This window comes from Lactuca sativa, chromosome 4 (assembly GCF_002870075.4).
Source record: "Lactuca sativa cultivar Salinas chromosome 4, Lsat_Salinas_v11, whole genome shotgun sequence".
Taxonomy (NCBI): Eukaryota; Viridiplantae; Streptophyta; class Magnoliopsida; order Asterales; family Asteraceae; genus Lactuca; species Lactuca sativa.
In genome coordinates, this window is record NC_056626.2 from 185084997 (window position 1) to 185101669 (window position 16673).

Here is a 16673-nt window from a genome sequence, read left to right on the forward strand (position 1 = left end):
ATCATGATCAGAAAGAAGCCCATGCAATTCTTTGAACGCTGTAGGAACTTGTCAAGCAAGAAGAGTTGACTTTAGTCAGTTGTAATCGTCACGAAGACCTACAATAACAAGCATAACGAGGTCTTTTTTCTTTGAAGTATTCACCGATATTAGCCAAAGCCTCAGCATACCACTTTTCCCGATTGAGATATGTTGAGGGTGTTTCGTCGCCCTTCATTTGAATCTTTAGTAATTGTGTTCTTAGGGTATATTCCCTAATGACTCGAATTCCTTCTTCCATCATTTTTCAGAGACTAATGATGATATTTTTATGACTTGGAATATAATTTACTTCATTTAGAAGTTTTTGGTTGCTATTTTACAATCGAATAAAATCGATCCTTTTCGCATAATAGCAACAGTGGAACTATCATCAAACCCCACGTGACTCGTAACATTTTCATCAAACTCATGGAATTTTCAGCAGTATCCCATTATATGGTTATTAGCACCGTTCTCGAGATACCAAAACCCATACTCAACTCAACTCTCCCCCGATGCAAGAAGATTAACACAAATCTTATCATTTAAGGACACCTATCCCTATACATATTATTATGAGATTCCACTACAAATCCATCTGTTTCACACCCTCAAACCACATCTACCACAGATATTCCAACTTCTGAACCAATATCTTATGAAGTTCCACCAAGCTTTTCAGAACCACCTGTTTCTGAAGATATTGCTACTACTCCATCGGGAAATGTGGCTTCTCCATCTGTTTCTGATGATGATTTTAATTTATGGTCGATGATGATCCGAAAATGTCATCAATGAAGGCAGTCTTCCTACACAGCGTCTACATCTTACTTCCGACGTACCACATTCATATGGGACTTATTGTTATTGTTTGAATTTGATGGTCAAAAGAAAATTTCACAAAACCAAGATACAAGTAATAAAGTAGTGTGGTCTTAACATGAAGTTTCTCGTATTATATACAAAGCAAAATTTAAAATAACCTAACAATAATTAACCACTAGAACATTCCTACATTGGTGTTCCTCATAGCTGGACTCTTGTAAAAATTTAGTTGAAAACAAGCTCACTAGTAATTAATTGTTTATAGCCTCACGTGGTATGATTGAACAAAAAGGATTAATTTTCAATATATTAACTCAGCTGATGGAAGAAGTGCCATCTCAATCTCTTGCAATGTTTTTCCTTTTGTTTCCACAACGTTTTTCCTCACAAACAAAAATCCCACTAAACAAAAACTTACGAAGGCTGTGTATAGAATCAATGGCCCAAGCTTCTCCAGCATCCGCAAAAACAGCAGACCAACAAAGAAATTTATAACCTGTAACAAATGGAAAATAACAAAAATATAGAATTTTAAACCAGGTATGAAAGATATAATATATATATATATATATATATATATATATATATATATATATATATATATATATATATATATATATATATATATATATATATCAGGGCCGGTTCTATGTAGAGGTTTTTTAAGGTAGGGCTTAGAGCCCCAATTTTAAGGGGCCCCATATTCTCCAAAATCCAAAGGTTTAGTCCATTAAAAATTTCAATTCAATAACCACAAAATAAATGAAGCAGAATACTAAATCAAGGATGGCTGCACTCATGTAGTTCAAACAACTTTGCATTCTTCTACCAATTCTGATTTCTGCAAAATATTCATCTCATCCGTTTTTGATTTCCGAGTATAGTAAAGGCAAAAGGCCCTAGAAATTTGGTTCGCTTAGAGCCCCAAAATGGTTGAGCTGCCCATAATATATATATATATATATATATATATATATATATATATATATATATATATATATATATATATATATATATATATATATATATATATATATATAATAAACTAGGGATTTCCCCAATGTACAGCCATGCAGATTGCCATGGCTTTTGCTCTAATTCGGCTTGGAAATATTTCTGATAACAGAAGCCCAGGTACCGGCCCAACACCCATGGCAAATGATAAAACAGACCTGGATTTAAAGCAAGAGTAAATTACATTTTTAGTCCATGAGTATGGTTGAACTTTTCAATTTTAGTCCCAAAAGCTGTCACTTGGAATTTTGGTCTTTATTTGAGGTTTTTGTAGTAGCATTTTGGTCCCTTCCTAGTAAAATGATTATATTTTGAAAAAATCAGCTATATTCAGGGACAAAAAATAGACATTTTACTTGAAACAAGGACCAAAAATGAAAAAATTTGCATCATAAAAACGACCGAAATTGCAATAGAAACTTTTGGGACCAATATTGCAAAAAACAGCTATATTCAGGGACCAAGAATATAATTTTCTTTTAAATCAACTTATGGCAAAGTTCCCTTTTTGTTCTTTGTTTTTCTTTCCTTATAATTTTATTCTTTGATTCTTTTATTATTTCACTCAGTAGAACACCACTGAAGACCCTGAAACCAAGGAACTTCCTGCAACTGCTTGCATGCCCATTGACATTGCCTGAATCAATCAATATAATAAAAACATTGTCAAATCCGAGGTTGGAAGTAGTCAAATGTTGATATTTTAATTTGTAAAGTTGACCAACATTGTGAAAATTGTTTGTTGGAGTGTTAAGGTAAAATGGACATTTAATCACTTCCATCACAGTCTATTCCCAAAAAAAAAGACTTTGTGCATACAAGACTTTACCCATTCAGTCACTCTATTGATCATAGAGGACTTAATGAAAAAAAAAAAGCCAATTAAGACAGAGATATACCATGCCCATGAAACTTCCAAGAAGAAGACCTTTTCGGCCGAGTTTATCCATTAAAATCATTGCAATAATTGAACCTGAAAAATATTAAAATAACAAAAATATATATATAAAAAAAGAGTGATGAACAGGAACAGATTCTTGATGAAGAACAATATTTATACCTCTGAAATGACATCCATAATGTTGGCCTTGACAGGGGTATTAGTGACTTTTCACAGAAAATAAAACAACAGGGGACAAGATATTGAGTATCACAGTGGTAAAAGATAAAGAAAATGGGACACGATTGCCATGCACAGGGGCAGAAAAGCTGCACTTTACTTATTCATAAACTGGGAAAAGAAAAGAGGGATGCCATCTCCTCGTACACTACCTGACTATTTAAATCAAAACTTAACAAAAAATAGCGACTGATTCTAGCTTAAAACCAGGGGCACTAAGCCACATGGCCTTGACTTATTCACTTCTACTAACAGCTAAGGAAACAAATAAAAAACGTGCATAGACCAAATCAACTCTTAACTATTTTAACATTTTCCCCCTTAGTTTAGAGTTTGTGACCTGCTTTACACCAATTAGATTTCGCATCTCCTCATGTTTCGCTTTTGCCATTGGTTTTGTAAGTATGTGTGCTTTCTGCTTTTTGCTGCAAACATGAGGTACTTTTATCTTCCAATCTTCCACACATTCTCTTATAAAATGGAACCTTATATCGATATGCTTGCTTCGACCATGAAATACAGGATTCCTCATGAGATCAAGAACTAACTATTAGGGGTATTAATGTAATTTAACAGTATAGTTTGTTAATTGCTGTTAGTTAGAAGTAATTAGTAACTAAATGAGTATGTTAGCATTAAGGGTGTATCGTAAGTTTGTATATAATCATCTTTGTAATTAGTATTGATCTAATGAGAAAAGTATTGTTTCTCTCTCTCTCTCTCTCTCTCTCTCTCTCTCTCATTTCGTTTCTCTTTCATACAAGTTAATATGGTATCAGAGAATTACTCTGTTAATCCGTTAATGGTGATTTCTAGATTCGATTGTTCTTCTGTTCATTTTGATTTGTCTATTCGCTTATTTCACTATCGATTGATTCTATGGCTTCTTCAAATTCTAATCTCAATTCCATGAATCTTAATCCTAATTTCACAAACTCTATTGATGCAAATTCATACAATGATCTGTATTATCTTCATAGCTCCGATGGACCTGGTTTAGCGCTTGTTTCTCAGACGCTCACAGGTGATAACTATGCTACTTGGAGCAGATCTATGCGGATTGCATTTGTGGAAAGTGTACCTGTGGAGGAGCAAAAGAGATTGAACATGCCATGAGCTTCTTGATGGGATTAAATTTGAGCTAGTCTCAAATAAGAGGTCAAATTCTTCTCCTTGATCCGATTCCCTCTGTTAACAAAATTTTCTCCTTGATTATTCAAGAAGAAAGGCAGTGCAATATCGGTAATCTTCAAAATTCTACACTTGCATTCAATACTCTTGTTACAAACAACAATCATAGCAATAATGACAATAAATCCAGATCTAATCAATCCTATAAGAATTTCAAAAAGGATTCTCCATTTTGTATGCATTGCAAGAAGACCGGTCATACACAAGACAAGTGCTATCGTCTGCATGGATTTCCACCAGGATATAGAACTCAATCTCATGCCAATTCTATTGACATTGATCAAACATCTCCAGCTATTAATCAATCACAACAAGTTTCTTCTGATGTTCGTGATGCTTTGACTGGATTAACTCAACAACAATGTGAAAATCTAATTGCAATGCTATCTGGTCAACTTGCTTCTGCAAATATGGTCACCACTTCTGCTAATCATGCTTCTATTTCAGAGAATTTAGCAGGCAAATACATAATTCTTTCTCTTATTTCTGGGAATTACATGTCTAATGTTTGGATTCTTGATTTGGGGGCTACTCAACATATTTGCAATGACAAAGGTATTTTTAAAAATCTTCAGACTATATGTGGCACTAGAGTAAGGTTACTAAATCATAGTCTTATTCCAGTTCATTACAAGGGAGATATACAACTCACCAATCAGTTGTATCTTACAAATGTTATTTATGTTCCTCAGTTTGAACTGAATTTGATATAGTCACATGTTTGACCAAATCACAGTTGCTAACGGTCAAATTTTACCATAACTTTGCCTTGATCAAACAGATTTCCCCCAAGAAGATGATTGGCAGGGGTGATGTTCATGAGGGATCATATTTGTTGGATGTTCCTCAAGCTACTACTATTTCAACTAATGTTGCTATCTCCATTCAACAATGGCATTCTAGATTTGGACATCCTTCAAATGACAAGATAAAGATGATTTCTAATAATCTTGGCATTAGTAATAAAGATGATAATGATTTACTTTGTCCTGTTTGTCCTTTAGCTAAGCAAAGACGATTACCATTTGTTTCTCTAAACAATGTTGCTAGTAGTTCATTTGATATACTTCACTGTGATGTATGGGGTCCCTACCAAGTTTCTTCATATCAAGGTTATAAATACTTTGTTACTTTGGTAGATGATTGTGTGATACCAAGGTTTTTGACCATGATAGCCACACAATTCAATGCTAATGTCAAAATTTTCAGATCCGACAATGCCAAAGAATTGCTTTTCACTGAATTGTTCCAAGCTAAAGGCATAATACATCAGTTTTCATGTGTTGAGAGGCCACAACAGAATTCTGTTTTAGAACGAAAACACCAACACATACTGAATGTTGCAAGGGCACTGTATTTCCAGTCGAATATACCAATTGAATATTGGTCAGAATGTGTCTTAACTGTTGCATATCTGATCAATAGAACCCCTTCCAAGTTGCTTCAATATCTTACACCTTATCAAAAACTTTATAATGCAGAACCACAGTATAATCTGCTTTGTACTTTTGGTTGCTTAGCCTTTGCTTCTACTTTAACAGCACATAGAAACAAGTTTGAACCACATGCAAAATCTTGTGTCTTCATAGGTTACCCACCTGGCATGAAGGCATATAAGTTGCTTGACTTGTCAACAAGAGAAATTTTCATGTCAAGAGATGTTGTATTTCATGAAACTGTTTTTCCGTTCATAAATACAACTCATTCCTTTGTTGATGATCCTTTTTCCATGGTTGTATTACCAAAAGCTTTTTATTCAGATCATGAATCTTCATCTCAAATTTTACAACATGTTCCAAACCCCATTTATGTTCCTGTTTCACCTAATTCCATTCCAATTTATGATATTCCAAATATACCCTTACCCAATGATTCAAATTTACCACAAGCACAACCTAACAGAACACAACGAGTTAGGACCAGACCATCATATTTATAGGATTATCATTGTAACCTCACAAAAGTTCATACATGTTCTATAAATTCCAGTTCATCCTCTTGTAGATATCCTTTATCTGAGGTTATTTCTTATGATAATCTTAGTAAAAACTGCAAAGCTTACACCATTTTTCTATCTGCTTTAGAAGAACCCAAAAACTATAATGAAGCTGTCAAATCTGTTGAATGGCAACATGCTATGAATGATGAGTTACAAGCTTTGGAATTGAATAATACTTGGGTTGTTGTTCCTCTTCCAAAAGACAGAAAGCCATTGGGTTGTCGATGGGTGTATAAGATCAAAAGAAGAGATGATGGAACAGTAGAACGATTTAAAGCATGCCTTGTTGCAAAAGGGTTCAATCAACAAGAAGGAGTTGATTTTTTAGACACTTATTCTCCTGTAGCCAAGCTTGTTACAGTGAAACTTTTTCTTCCCTTGGCTGCTAAAAACAATTGGCCACTTATCCAATTAGATGTGAACAATGCTTTTCTAAATGGAGATTTAGAAGAAGAGGTGTACATGCAATTACCTCAAGGGTATTCTGGTAATTTTTCTTCTTCAGGAGACCAACAAATGCTATGTAAACTCCAAAAATCTCTTTATGGATTAAGGCAGGCTTCTAGACAATGGTATTCTAAATTTTCCAGTTTTTTATATACTTTGGGTTTCACACAATCAAAATCAGATTATTCTCTATTTCTTAAAGGTGTTGGTTCATCATATGTAGCTTTGCTAGTCTATGTTGATGAGATAGTTATCACAGGAGCTTCAACATCTGAGAAATACAGTTGGTTAAAAAGGTTTTAAGTGCTCGTTTCAAATTAAAAGATTTGGGGAATTTGAGACATTTTTTAGGCCTTGAGATTGCTAGATCAAAAATTGGAATTTTTCTTTCACAAAGACAATATATACTTTAAAGCTTCTTGAGGATATGGGACTTTTAGCAGCAAAGCCAACACAACAACCTATGGATCCCAAGTACAAATTATCAAGTTTTGAAGGAGATTTTTTACAAAATGAGTTCCAATATAGAAGACTTATCGGTCGTTTTCTATATTTGACCATCACAAGGCCCGATATCACTTATGTTGTTCATCGTTTGAGTCAATATCTCAATAAACCTAGAACTCATCACATGCATGCTGCAACACATCTTCTTAGATACTTAAAGTCTAATCCAGGACAAGGGTTGTTTCTTTCAGCTACTTCTTCTCTTCAATTGACAGCCTTTAGTGATGCTGATTAGGCGGGATGCAAAGCTACCAGAAGATCTGTCACAGGATATTGTGTTTTTATTGGAGATTCTCTTATTTCTTGGCGATCTAAGAAACAAAACATCGTAGCTCGATCATCCACAAAAGCAGATTATAGAGCCATTGTTGCTATCACTTGTGAACTTATGTGGTTAAGACACTTGTTGAATGATTTTGGTGTAAAGCAAACTGAACCAAATCTCATCTTCTGGGATAATGAATCTACCATCCAATTAGCATCCAATCCCACTTTTCCTGAGAGAACTAAACATGTGGAGATTGATTGTCACTTCATTCAGGACAAAATCATTGATCAAACCATTAAACTTCTTCCAATACAATCTCATTTTCAGCTTGCAGACATATTCACCAAACCGTTGCCACGTGCTAAATTGTTGCCTTTAATGTCCAAGATGGCCTTGAAAACAATTTTTTCATGGTCATCTTGAGGGGGGATATTAGGGGTATTAATGTAATTTAACAGTATAGTTTGTTAATTGCTGTTAGTTAGAAGTAATTAGTAACTAAATGAGTATGTTAGCATTAAGGGTGTATCTTAAGTTTGTATATAATCATCTTTGTAATTAGTATTGATCTAATGAGAAAAGTATTGTTTCTCTCTCTCGCTCGCTCTCTCATTTCGTTTCTCTTTCATACAATTTAATACTGATTATCAACATATAGAGCTGTAGGTGGTATGTTTTAGCCAGTGATTTCAGCAAGAAGACGATGTAACCAAATTCCTTGACAAGCTACCATAGTTGCTGCCATAAATTCTGCCTTACATGCAGACAAAGCTACACATCGTTGTTTCTGGGATGTCCATGACACCAGGTTGTCATTCAAATAGAAAGCCATCCCACTTGTGCTTCTCCTATCAACCTCATCATTCCCCGTATCACTGTCTAGATACCCAGTAATAGTGATATTTAACCAGAATCCAAGTTTTGTTCTCTTCAATTGAGATCAATTCTGCATTCATCGCTTGTACCCACTCGCTCCTCTTGCTCGCTTCAGCGTATGAGACTGGTTCTTCATCATCGTGAATGAGCATCAACCGATCAATGTTCTCGTATAAATCTGTGAGTAGCCGATAGCGCTTTGGAGCACCACCACCTGTCGAGCTCAAAGCGGTACCAAGGGAGTCGTCTTGCGATAGTGGCACATTGGGTGTAATCGGGGAATTAGGAATCGATGGTGGGTTTGAGTGCAAATCAAGTGGGCTTAATTGTGGGTCCATTAATGGGTTAGTGGGCTGAGACCCACCTGCATTCCAGTCCATATTTATTTAGGGCATTTGATGTGTGTGATCATCTGGAGTGCAAGGTATAGACCCAATTTCAATGTCATTTACTTCGTCGAGGTCAAACCCTGCGATCGTGAAGCTGATCCCTGGAATCCTTTTGATTCTTCTCGTCTCTTCCCACGCCCAAGTCTTAGTTTCTTCAAAAACAACGTTTCTTCTCACATACATCGCACCTGTGTCGGGATCCAACAGTCGGTACGCCTTTGTTCCTTTCTCAACTCCAAGATGTACAAGCCTTTTACTTCTATCTTCTAATTTCTTCAGATGACTCCTTTCAATTAGCATGTGTGCGACACAACCAAATACCCTAAGATGTTCTACATGTGGTTTCCTCCCAATCCACATCTCATATGGGGTGGTTTCTTTCAGAGCTTTCGTGTTGACCCTGTTCAGCAGGTACACAGCATGGTTCACATCTTCACCCCATAAAACATCTGGAACATTCATTGACTTCAAGCAGCTTCTTACCATCTCCACAACCGTCCGGTTCTGTCTATCCACAACTCCATTCTGTTGTGGGGAGTATGGAGAGGTGTAATGGTGTGTTAAACCCGTCTCACTGCAATATGATGTGAATTTATTTGAAAGAAATTCACCTCCTCGGTCCGTTCTCAAGACCTTGACCTTCTCACATGTTTAAGTTTCAACTTTTGACCTAAAATTCTTGAAGACTTGAAAGGCTACTTCTTTCGTCTTCATGAGGTACACCCACATCACTTTATTGTACTCATCAACAAGAAGCATGAAGTACTTGTTTCCAGCGGGTGTAGGAGGTGAGACCGGTCCACACAAATCACCATGTACTAACTCCAACCGTTTCTTTGCCTTATAGCTTGCTTGTGAAGGGTAGGAATTTCATGACTACTTTCCTACTAGGCAACCTTCACATGGCTGATTTGGGATGAGTGTCTTTGGCATTCCTTCAACTATCTTCTTATCTGACATGAGTTTTAGCGAGTGAAAGTTTACATGGTCCAACCTAGAGTGCCAAAGCCACGAGGATTCACTGACTTCAGCAACTAAACATGTTGACTTCACTTCTTCTAATTGGATCTTCTAGAGACGATTTGGAGACCTCTGGACCTTCATTAAAAACCTTCCTGCAACATCATGCACCCATAACAATGGATCTTTTATTCTAATCTCATCTCCACCTTCTGCTAGTTATCCCAGACTTATTATGTTGCTACATAAGTTTGGGATATAATACACTTCTTCCTGTCTACGATCCTCTCCGTTCTTACACTGAAAGACAATTCTACCCTTTCCTTCAATTTTGACTCTAGACTCATTGCCAAACTTTATATAGCCTTGAATCCTTTTATCTAACTCTTTGAACTTGCACTTGTCCCCAATCATGTGGTTGCTGGCCCGTGTATCCAAATACCACATATTTGATTGGCTTGCAACATCTCCTCTTGTTTTCAATGGTGGGTTTATATTTTCTTCATTCAGGAAGACTTCACCTATCTCTTCACTTCCATCAAAAGATGATAGAAGTAATGTAGGTTCATTGTCAACATGATCTTGAATTAAGTTGTGTGACAACCCGAAATTTATTCTGTCGCTGTAACCCATTTCCGTTAATAGAATATTTTTATTATTATTGTTATTAATAGTTCCGTTAACATTTGGGTTAGACAAATCAATTAATGTTTTATTTTATTTTATTTTTAGTGTCAAAATGAAATAAATAAAAACACGTGTAATACCCTCAAAAGCATTTGAAAAAAAAATTAGTTTACGACTAAGCCAGGTTACGACCATTTAATGGGGTAGAATTTTAAAACTCCGTTTAATGACGGTATGGGGTGGATCCCCACCTGGCCACCAACTCAGACCCTATATAAGGGTTGAATGGCCTTCATTTGAGACTTTCCCCCACTCCTAAAGCTTTCTCTCTCTACACTCTCTCTCTAGAAGTTGGGTTTGTTCACGAATCAACTCATTCAAGCTCCAAAATCGTAAGTAATCCTCCCTAGCTTGTTGTTTAGCTTTGTATTCATGCAAACTCGGGATTTAATCACCCAAACACCTTAAAAACTCGAGTTTACGGTTTGGGAACACCTCCCAAAATCGTAAACTCCCATAAAGGGGTTTTGGAGCCCCAAAATCCCTCCAAAACCCTTCTAATGCTCATCTTTGACTTAGAAACTTACATGCATGAAGTTAGAAACCCAAAATCATGACTTTAGGAGTGTAAACATGAGTTTATAGTCCATGAACATTCATTAACCGTAAACACCAAAACCATAAACACCATAAAGGGTGTTTTGGTGTCCCTAACTCCTTCTCTAGCAAGTTAAATGGACTAGAAACTTGTATGATTGAGCTTAGGACCACGAAACACGAAGGAAATAGTGTGCCAAAGGGTTTACGGCCGTAAACCCTAGTGTTTACGACGGTAAACTCCCAATGAGTGGTCCAAGGACCGCAAACTCCAAGGGAGTGCCCCTTTTGAACCCTAACCACTTCCCAAGACATGGATTTAACCTTAGAACCCTTCTTAGTGATGCAAGAGACCTTAAAGCACACAAATACACTCCTCCCATGATTTTACGGCCATAAACTCATGGGGGAATTGGTCCTTTAACCGTAAACCCACCTAGGGTGAGTATTTGAGGAGTAAACTCCATAGTGAGGCCTTACACTCCTTCCTTGCAACCTAATAGCCTCCTAACACTTGACCAAAGTGTTTTTCTTCGCATTAGGATGTCTATACTTGTTTAATTAGTTTTTAGTCACTAATTATATGTAAACATATGTCTTCATATGTTTCTAGGGTCATAGAGTGTGTTCAAGTCTTCACTTGACACCTAGCATCCTACTTGACGTTCAATCCACTCCACTAGCTGCAGGTGAGTTCACACCCCTTTAATTAACCTTTCATTTGTTTTTAAATGCTTTTATGGGGGGGGGGGAATACAAGTTGAATCCAACAATTTATAGTATCAATCACATGTGATTTGTAGCTTACAATCAAAAAGGGATTTCTATACTTTTAACCGTTTGCCTTCAAAAGTTGTTTTCAATGTTATTCAAACTCATTTTTCTGTAAATTTGTTATAAAAACTATTTTCAAACTCTTTTAAACTTTTTATGTTCCTAAAATATATACACACCAATATATTTATATAAGTAAGACTTGAAGGACTTAGGATTGATAGCTCGCCTTATTACATGTTCTTGTTTGATTGGGGTCTTGGGGATATTGTTATCTGTCCGACTGTCGTTGAATTCTTAGTTATATATTGTATGTATTTGTGTTGGATATGAATACCTTCGTTTACTCCAATATTTATGGGTATCCAAGAACGACTGCAACATGTTAGTTAGCTATAATGGGTATACTTAAGGTTTACCACTCCTCGCTACCATTACTATAATACTTACTACCATTAGTGCTATTATGAGTCGCTACATGTTAAGTACTATATAGGAAGAATACTATATGTTATAATAGAAGAATACTAAATACATTATACCGAGAAGCACACTATACACTAATACAAGAAAACATACTAATTTAGAATGTGATGCAATATTTCTACATACGACACTTTACTGCGCCTCCACCATGTAACCTTAGTCTCCTGGAGGGAGAGCGGACTCTATGTGTATAGATCTATACAGGGCGGACACTTATACATCCCGAATCCTATCTACAGTCCGAGCCGACTAGGCCCAGGGATGATAACATGCTACTACACTACATATGACCTGGAGGGTCATGATACATTCAATCGCCTATCTGCATGGTTACATACGTATTTGATGGGTTTTGGACATAAGAACATCCTATGTGCTCATACAAACCCTAATGCTTGGATCTAGGTTTCTCTATTGTACATGCAATTTATCCAAGACTATAAACCCTAGATCTAGCATATGATAATCAAGATAACATATAAATAAGGGTTTAGATCATACATTGATTGTTATGTAGCAATAACAATCTCAAATCCTTCTTGTATTGACTTTAGAAAGCTTAGAGTCACAAATGTCACTCCTCTAATGGTTCACAAACACCAAGAGCAAGAGGATGAAGAGGAGAAGAGAAGGAGGCTGCCCAAAACATGTGGAAACCCTAGAAGGAAGCTTGTCCACGTTTTTGGGGCATAAGGGCTCTATATATAATGAGGCTATTAGGTTTATCTAAGAAGGAAACCCTAATTTGGATGCTTAAGCCCTAAGCAACCCATGGACTCCTTTCCTTAAAGGCCTTGGACGATTTCTAATGGGTTTCCCCATAGAATTCATCCAACCTTATAATATAAGGCAATCCATAGCCCAACTGCAATTATCTTATAATTACAATTCCAGTCCCTTAAGTTTAGTTAATCTCTTTTAGTCACAAACTTAATTCTTATTAATTCTTGACTAATATTAATTAAACAATATGGTTTCTCCTTTACTATATTATTCTCATAATATATTAATAAATCATATTTAATCCTTTCTCTCCATAATTCATCCTATGAAGTTGCTTTGGTGAAGGCAACCCAAAAGGACCATGCACCATCGGGTCAAGTACATACCAAAATAGCTATGGACTTAGACACTAATCCAACAGTATTCACATTCGGAACCCTAAACTAAAAAATTACGAATCGTAGGTAAAGTAGACTCCTCGAGGTGTACTAAATACATATCGCTACCTAGAGTCTACAGTTAATTACCATCCAATCGGCAGTAACACTGCTAGAATAATACATTATCTTCCCATTTACTCTGTTCAAATAAAGTTCAAATTATATTTTTATAATTATGAGTCTAATTGGGATAACTTTTACACATTCAAAGGATCAAACTTATAAGTAACCAAGTCTTGGCAGAAGACTACTTTTATTAGAAAATATAGGATTTTCTAGAGATTCACACTATTTTCAAATTTAATAACAACATTCATGTTATATGATTGTAAACATTTTTATACAAGCAATGACACTAAGTTCTTATGAACTCACCAGCTTTATGCTGATACTCGTTTGCAAAATAACTTGTATTCTTAGGTCGGCAATAGACAGGTACAGATGCGTTTGAGAAGACAGAGCGCATACAAGACTCCTCTTATTTTTTATTATACTTGTTGGTGTCTAACAAACTGTACAGAACATGCTTGTATTACGATTATTATATAAATGTAATGGATGTTGTTGCTTTTTTTATTATTATGCATTGTTATGATACTCTACACGACGTCCTCCACCCCAGAACGTATTCTGCCGTTCTAGGTTTTGGGGTGTGACAAGTTGTTCACTTGATTTCTCTCACATCTTGGATTCTTACATTCAGTGGAATAGTGACCAAATTCTTGACAGTTGTAGCACTGCACACCACTTTTGTCTTGGTTAGTTGACTGGCCACGTTTGTTTTGCTTTTGATGGTGTGGGTTGCCTCTTCCACGACCACCATTGTTTCCACCTCTGATGCGGCCTCTACCCCTTCCTTGTGACCCTACAAACCCACCATGATTTCCTTTGTGAGTGGACTTGGAATCGTCTTCTTTCTTCTTATTTCTTTCTGACCATTCCTGGTGGGTCAAAAGGAGTTTTCTTTCTTCATTATCACTGTGTCCCTTCATCCTTTCATCATGAGCTTTTAGCCTTCCTATGACTTCTTCAACTGTCATCTCATCCAAATTACCAAATTGCTCTAGAGTGGAAGCAATCTGAAGGAACTTAAATGGTACAGCTCTTAGTAGTTTCTTCACTACATAAGATTCTTCTATTGCATCCCCCAAGGCTCGCATGGTACTCACAAGGTTGCTTATCTTCACTGCAAACTCATCTACAACCTCTGATTCCTTCATGGTCAAGGCTTAAGACTCAACTTTCAAAGTCTAAATTCTTGCTCTCTTCACTCTATCGTCTCCCAAGAACATGGTCTTCAAGGCCTCCCTTGCCTCTTTGGCTGTTTTCTTCTCAGCCAATAAAATCAGTATATCCTCTGGTATACTTTGGAAGATGGCTGCTAAGGCCATCTTATCCTTCTTGACTTCTACTACAGTGTTGGATGTCCTAGGTTCCACTGCATGCCACACTCCCTGGGCTTGCATGAAGACACTCATTTTGATGGCCCATGCAGAGTAGTTGCTCATTGACAACATCGGGTAATGAAGAGTGACCATTCCATCCTTTTCACCATTTCCATTATTTCCTGTCATCTCTTTACGTGGTTGGTACTTTGGCATACACCAGGTTGCGCTCTGATACCAAGTGTTGGCCTTGACAGGGGTATTAGTGACTTTTCATAGAAAATAAGACAGCAAGGGACAAGATAGAGTATCACAGTGGGTAAAAGATAAAGAAAATGGGACAGGAAAGCAATGCACAGGAGCAGAAAAGCTGCACTTTACTTACTCATAAACTGGGAAAAGAAAAGAAGGATGCCATCTCCTCGAACACTACCTGACTATTTAAATCAAAACTTAACAAAAAATAGAAACTGATTCTAGCTTAAAACCAGGGGCACTAAGGCACATGGCCTTGAGTTATTCACTTCTACTAACAGCTAAGGAAACAAATAAAAAACGTGCATATACCAAATCGACTCTGAACTATTTTAACATTAACAACTCTGAAAGATTTACTGATTCTACTTTGTCTCCTCTGTCTGTTTTGGATAATTATGCCATTGATGATTTTACATGTAGACCTCCTAGAAGCCTCCTGAATTCTGCTTCGGCTTCCGCACTTCTTCCTCTCTAAATTAGGGCAATGGGCGAAAAAAATATGATGTAGTGAACAAAGTAAACACAACCATCATAAACACAGTTTAAGAGTTTACATTGTTGCAAAATACATGTTTCCAAATAAATTACATATGATGTCAAAATAGTTCAAAAGAAATCTACGCCTTAGTGTTTTGCCTTCAAAAGTCTTGTGGTTACCTATATTACTGATTACCTGATAATACAAGTTGTTTTTGAAAGAGTATCAACATTAAAGCTGGTGAGTTCATTAGCAATTTATGAATGAAAAATGAATGTTGTTCCTTAAAGTTTTGTTATGAGTTTGTTTCCAGAAAATCCAATATTTTCAAAAAGGTTTATTGTAGTCGTAACTGAACCAAGACTTAGCATATGTAAGTAAATCATCATACTTATATGTGGTTTATATGTAAATAAAACTCTTTTTTGTGAAATCCTTAAATTCCCGTGAACGGCGTGTTTGTTAATTTCTCATGTGAGTTGTTATAACCATACTATGACTCGAAGACCTCGTACTCGACATTCTTCAAGCGTCAGAATTTTATGACACTTGTGACCCCAGACCTGTCGGTCTAGCTGTTGCAAGAAGCTCAGGTGCGAGTTGTCAAACCCAATATAGATCTATATACAACTATCACGTTCTCCCTACAAGAAATTCTAGCTATAACTACATGACTTTTCTATAGTACTAAAGAGTACTCTGAAGATGAGTGTCTCACAAATTTAATCATTAACATGTTCACGTAATTTGTAATAAAATGCTCGTTTTGTAAATCAATAGTATTACCCTTTGTGGTGTCCAAACTATACCTATTATAGTTTTATCAAAATATTTTCTGTTGTAAATGAAAATGCTAAATATAAAATCTTACACACCTTGCTTAGCATGTTACAAGGTGTGAATAACACTTATCTTGTTTTAACAATTTAACTCTTACCTGTCACCTTTTTAGATTATTTATAGAAAAATCATCGTAATTCGAAAACTAAATCCTAAACTTAGAGAGTTTGGAAAAAGAGTCTACTATGTTCACAAATTTTTTTTTATAATTTTTAGTGGTCTCCAACTAGTGTGAAAATATTCATTTTCACAACCTGGTCCAATTTCGTTGCTGCAGTGATAGGCAGTATAGTAAAAATCACCAAAAATTGGAGAAAAATCGTATGAAGATTTGCAAGTAGTCATTTTAAAGGTATAAACCTTAACTATTTGCATATTGAACATTTTTGAAAAACATTAAGTTTAAGTTGGGTAAAATAGTTCATGAACAGATCACCCCCCCTGAAAA

At 36.0% G+C, this 16673-nt stretch overlaps 1 pseudogene; it reads right to left on the bottom strand.

Moving 5' to 3' along the window:
• Positions 1-897: 897 nt before the first annotated feature.
• Positions 898-16272, bottom strand: LOC111887157 (probable plastidic glucose transporter 3; annotated as a pseudogene).
• Positions 16273-16673: the final 401 nt, after the last annotated feature.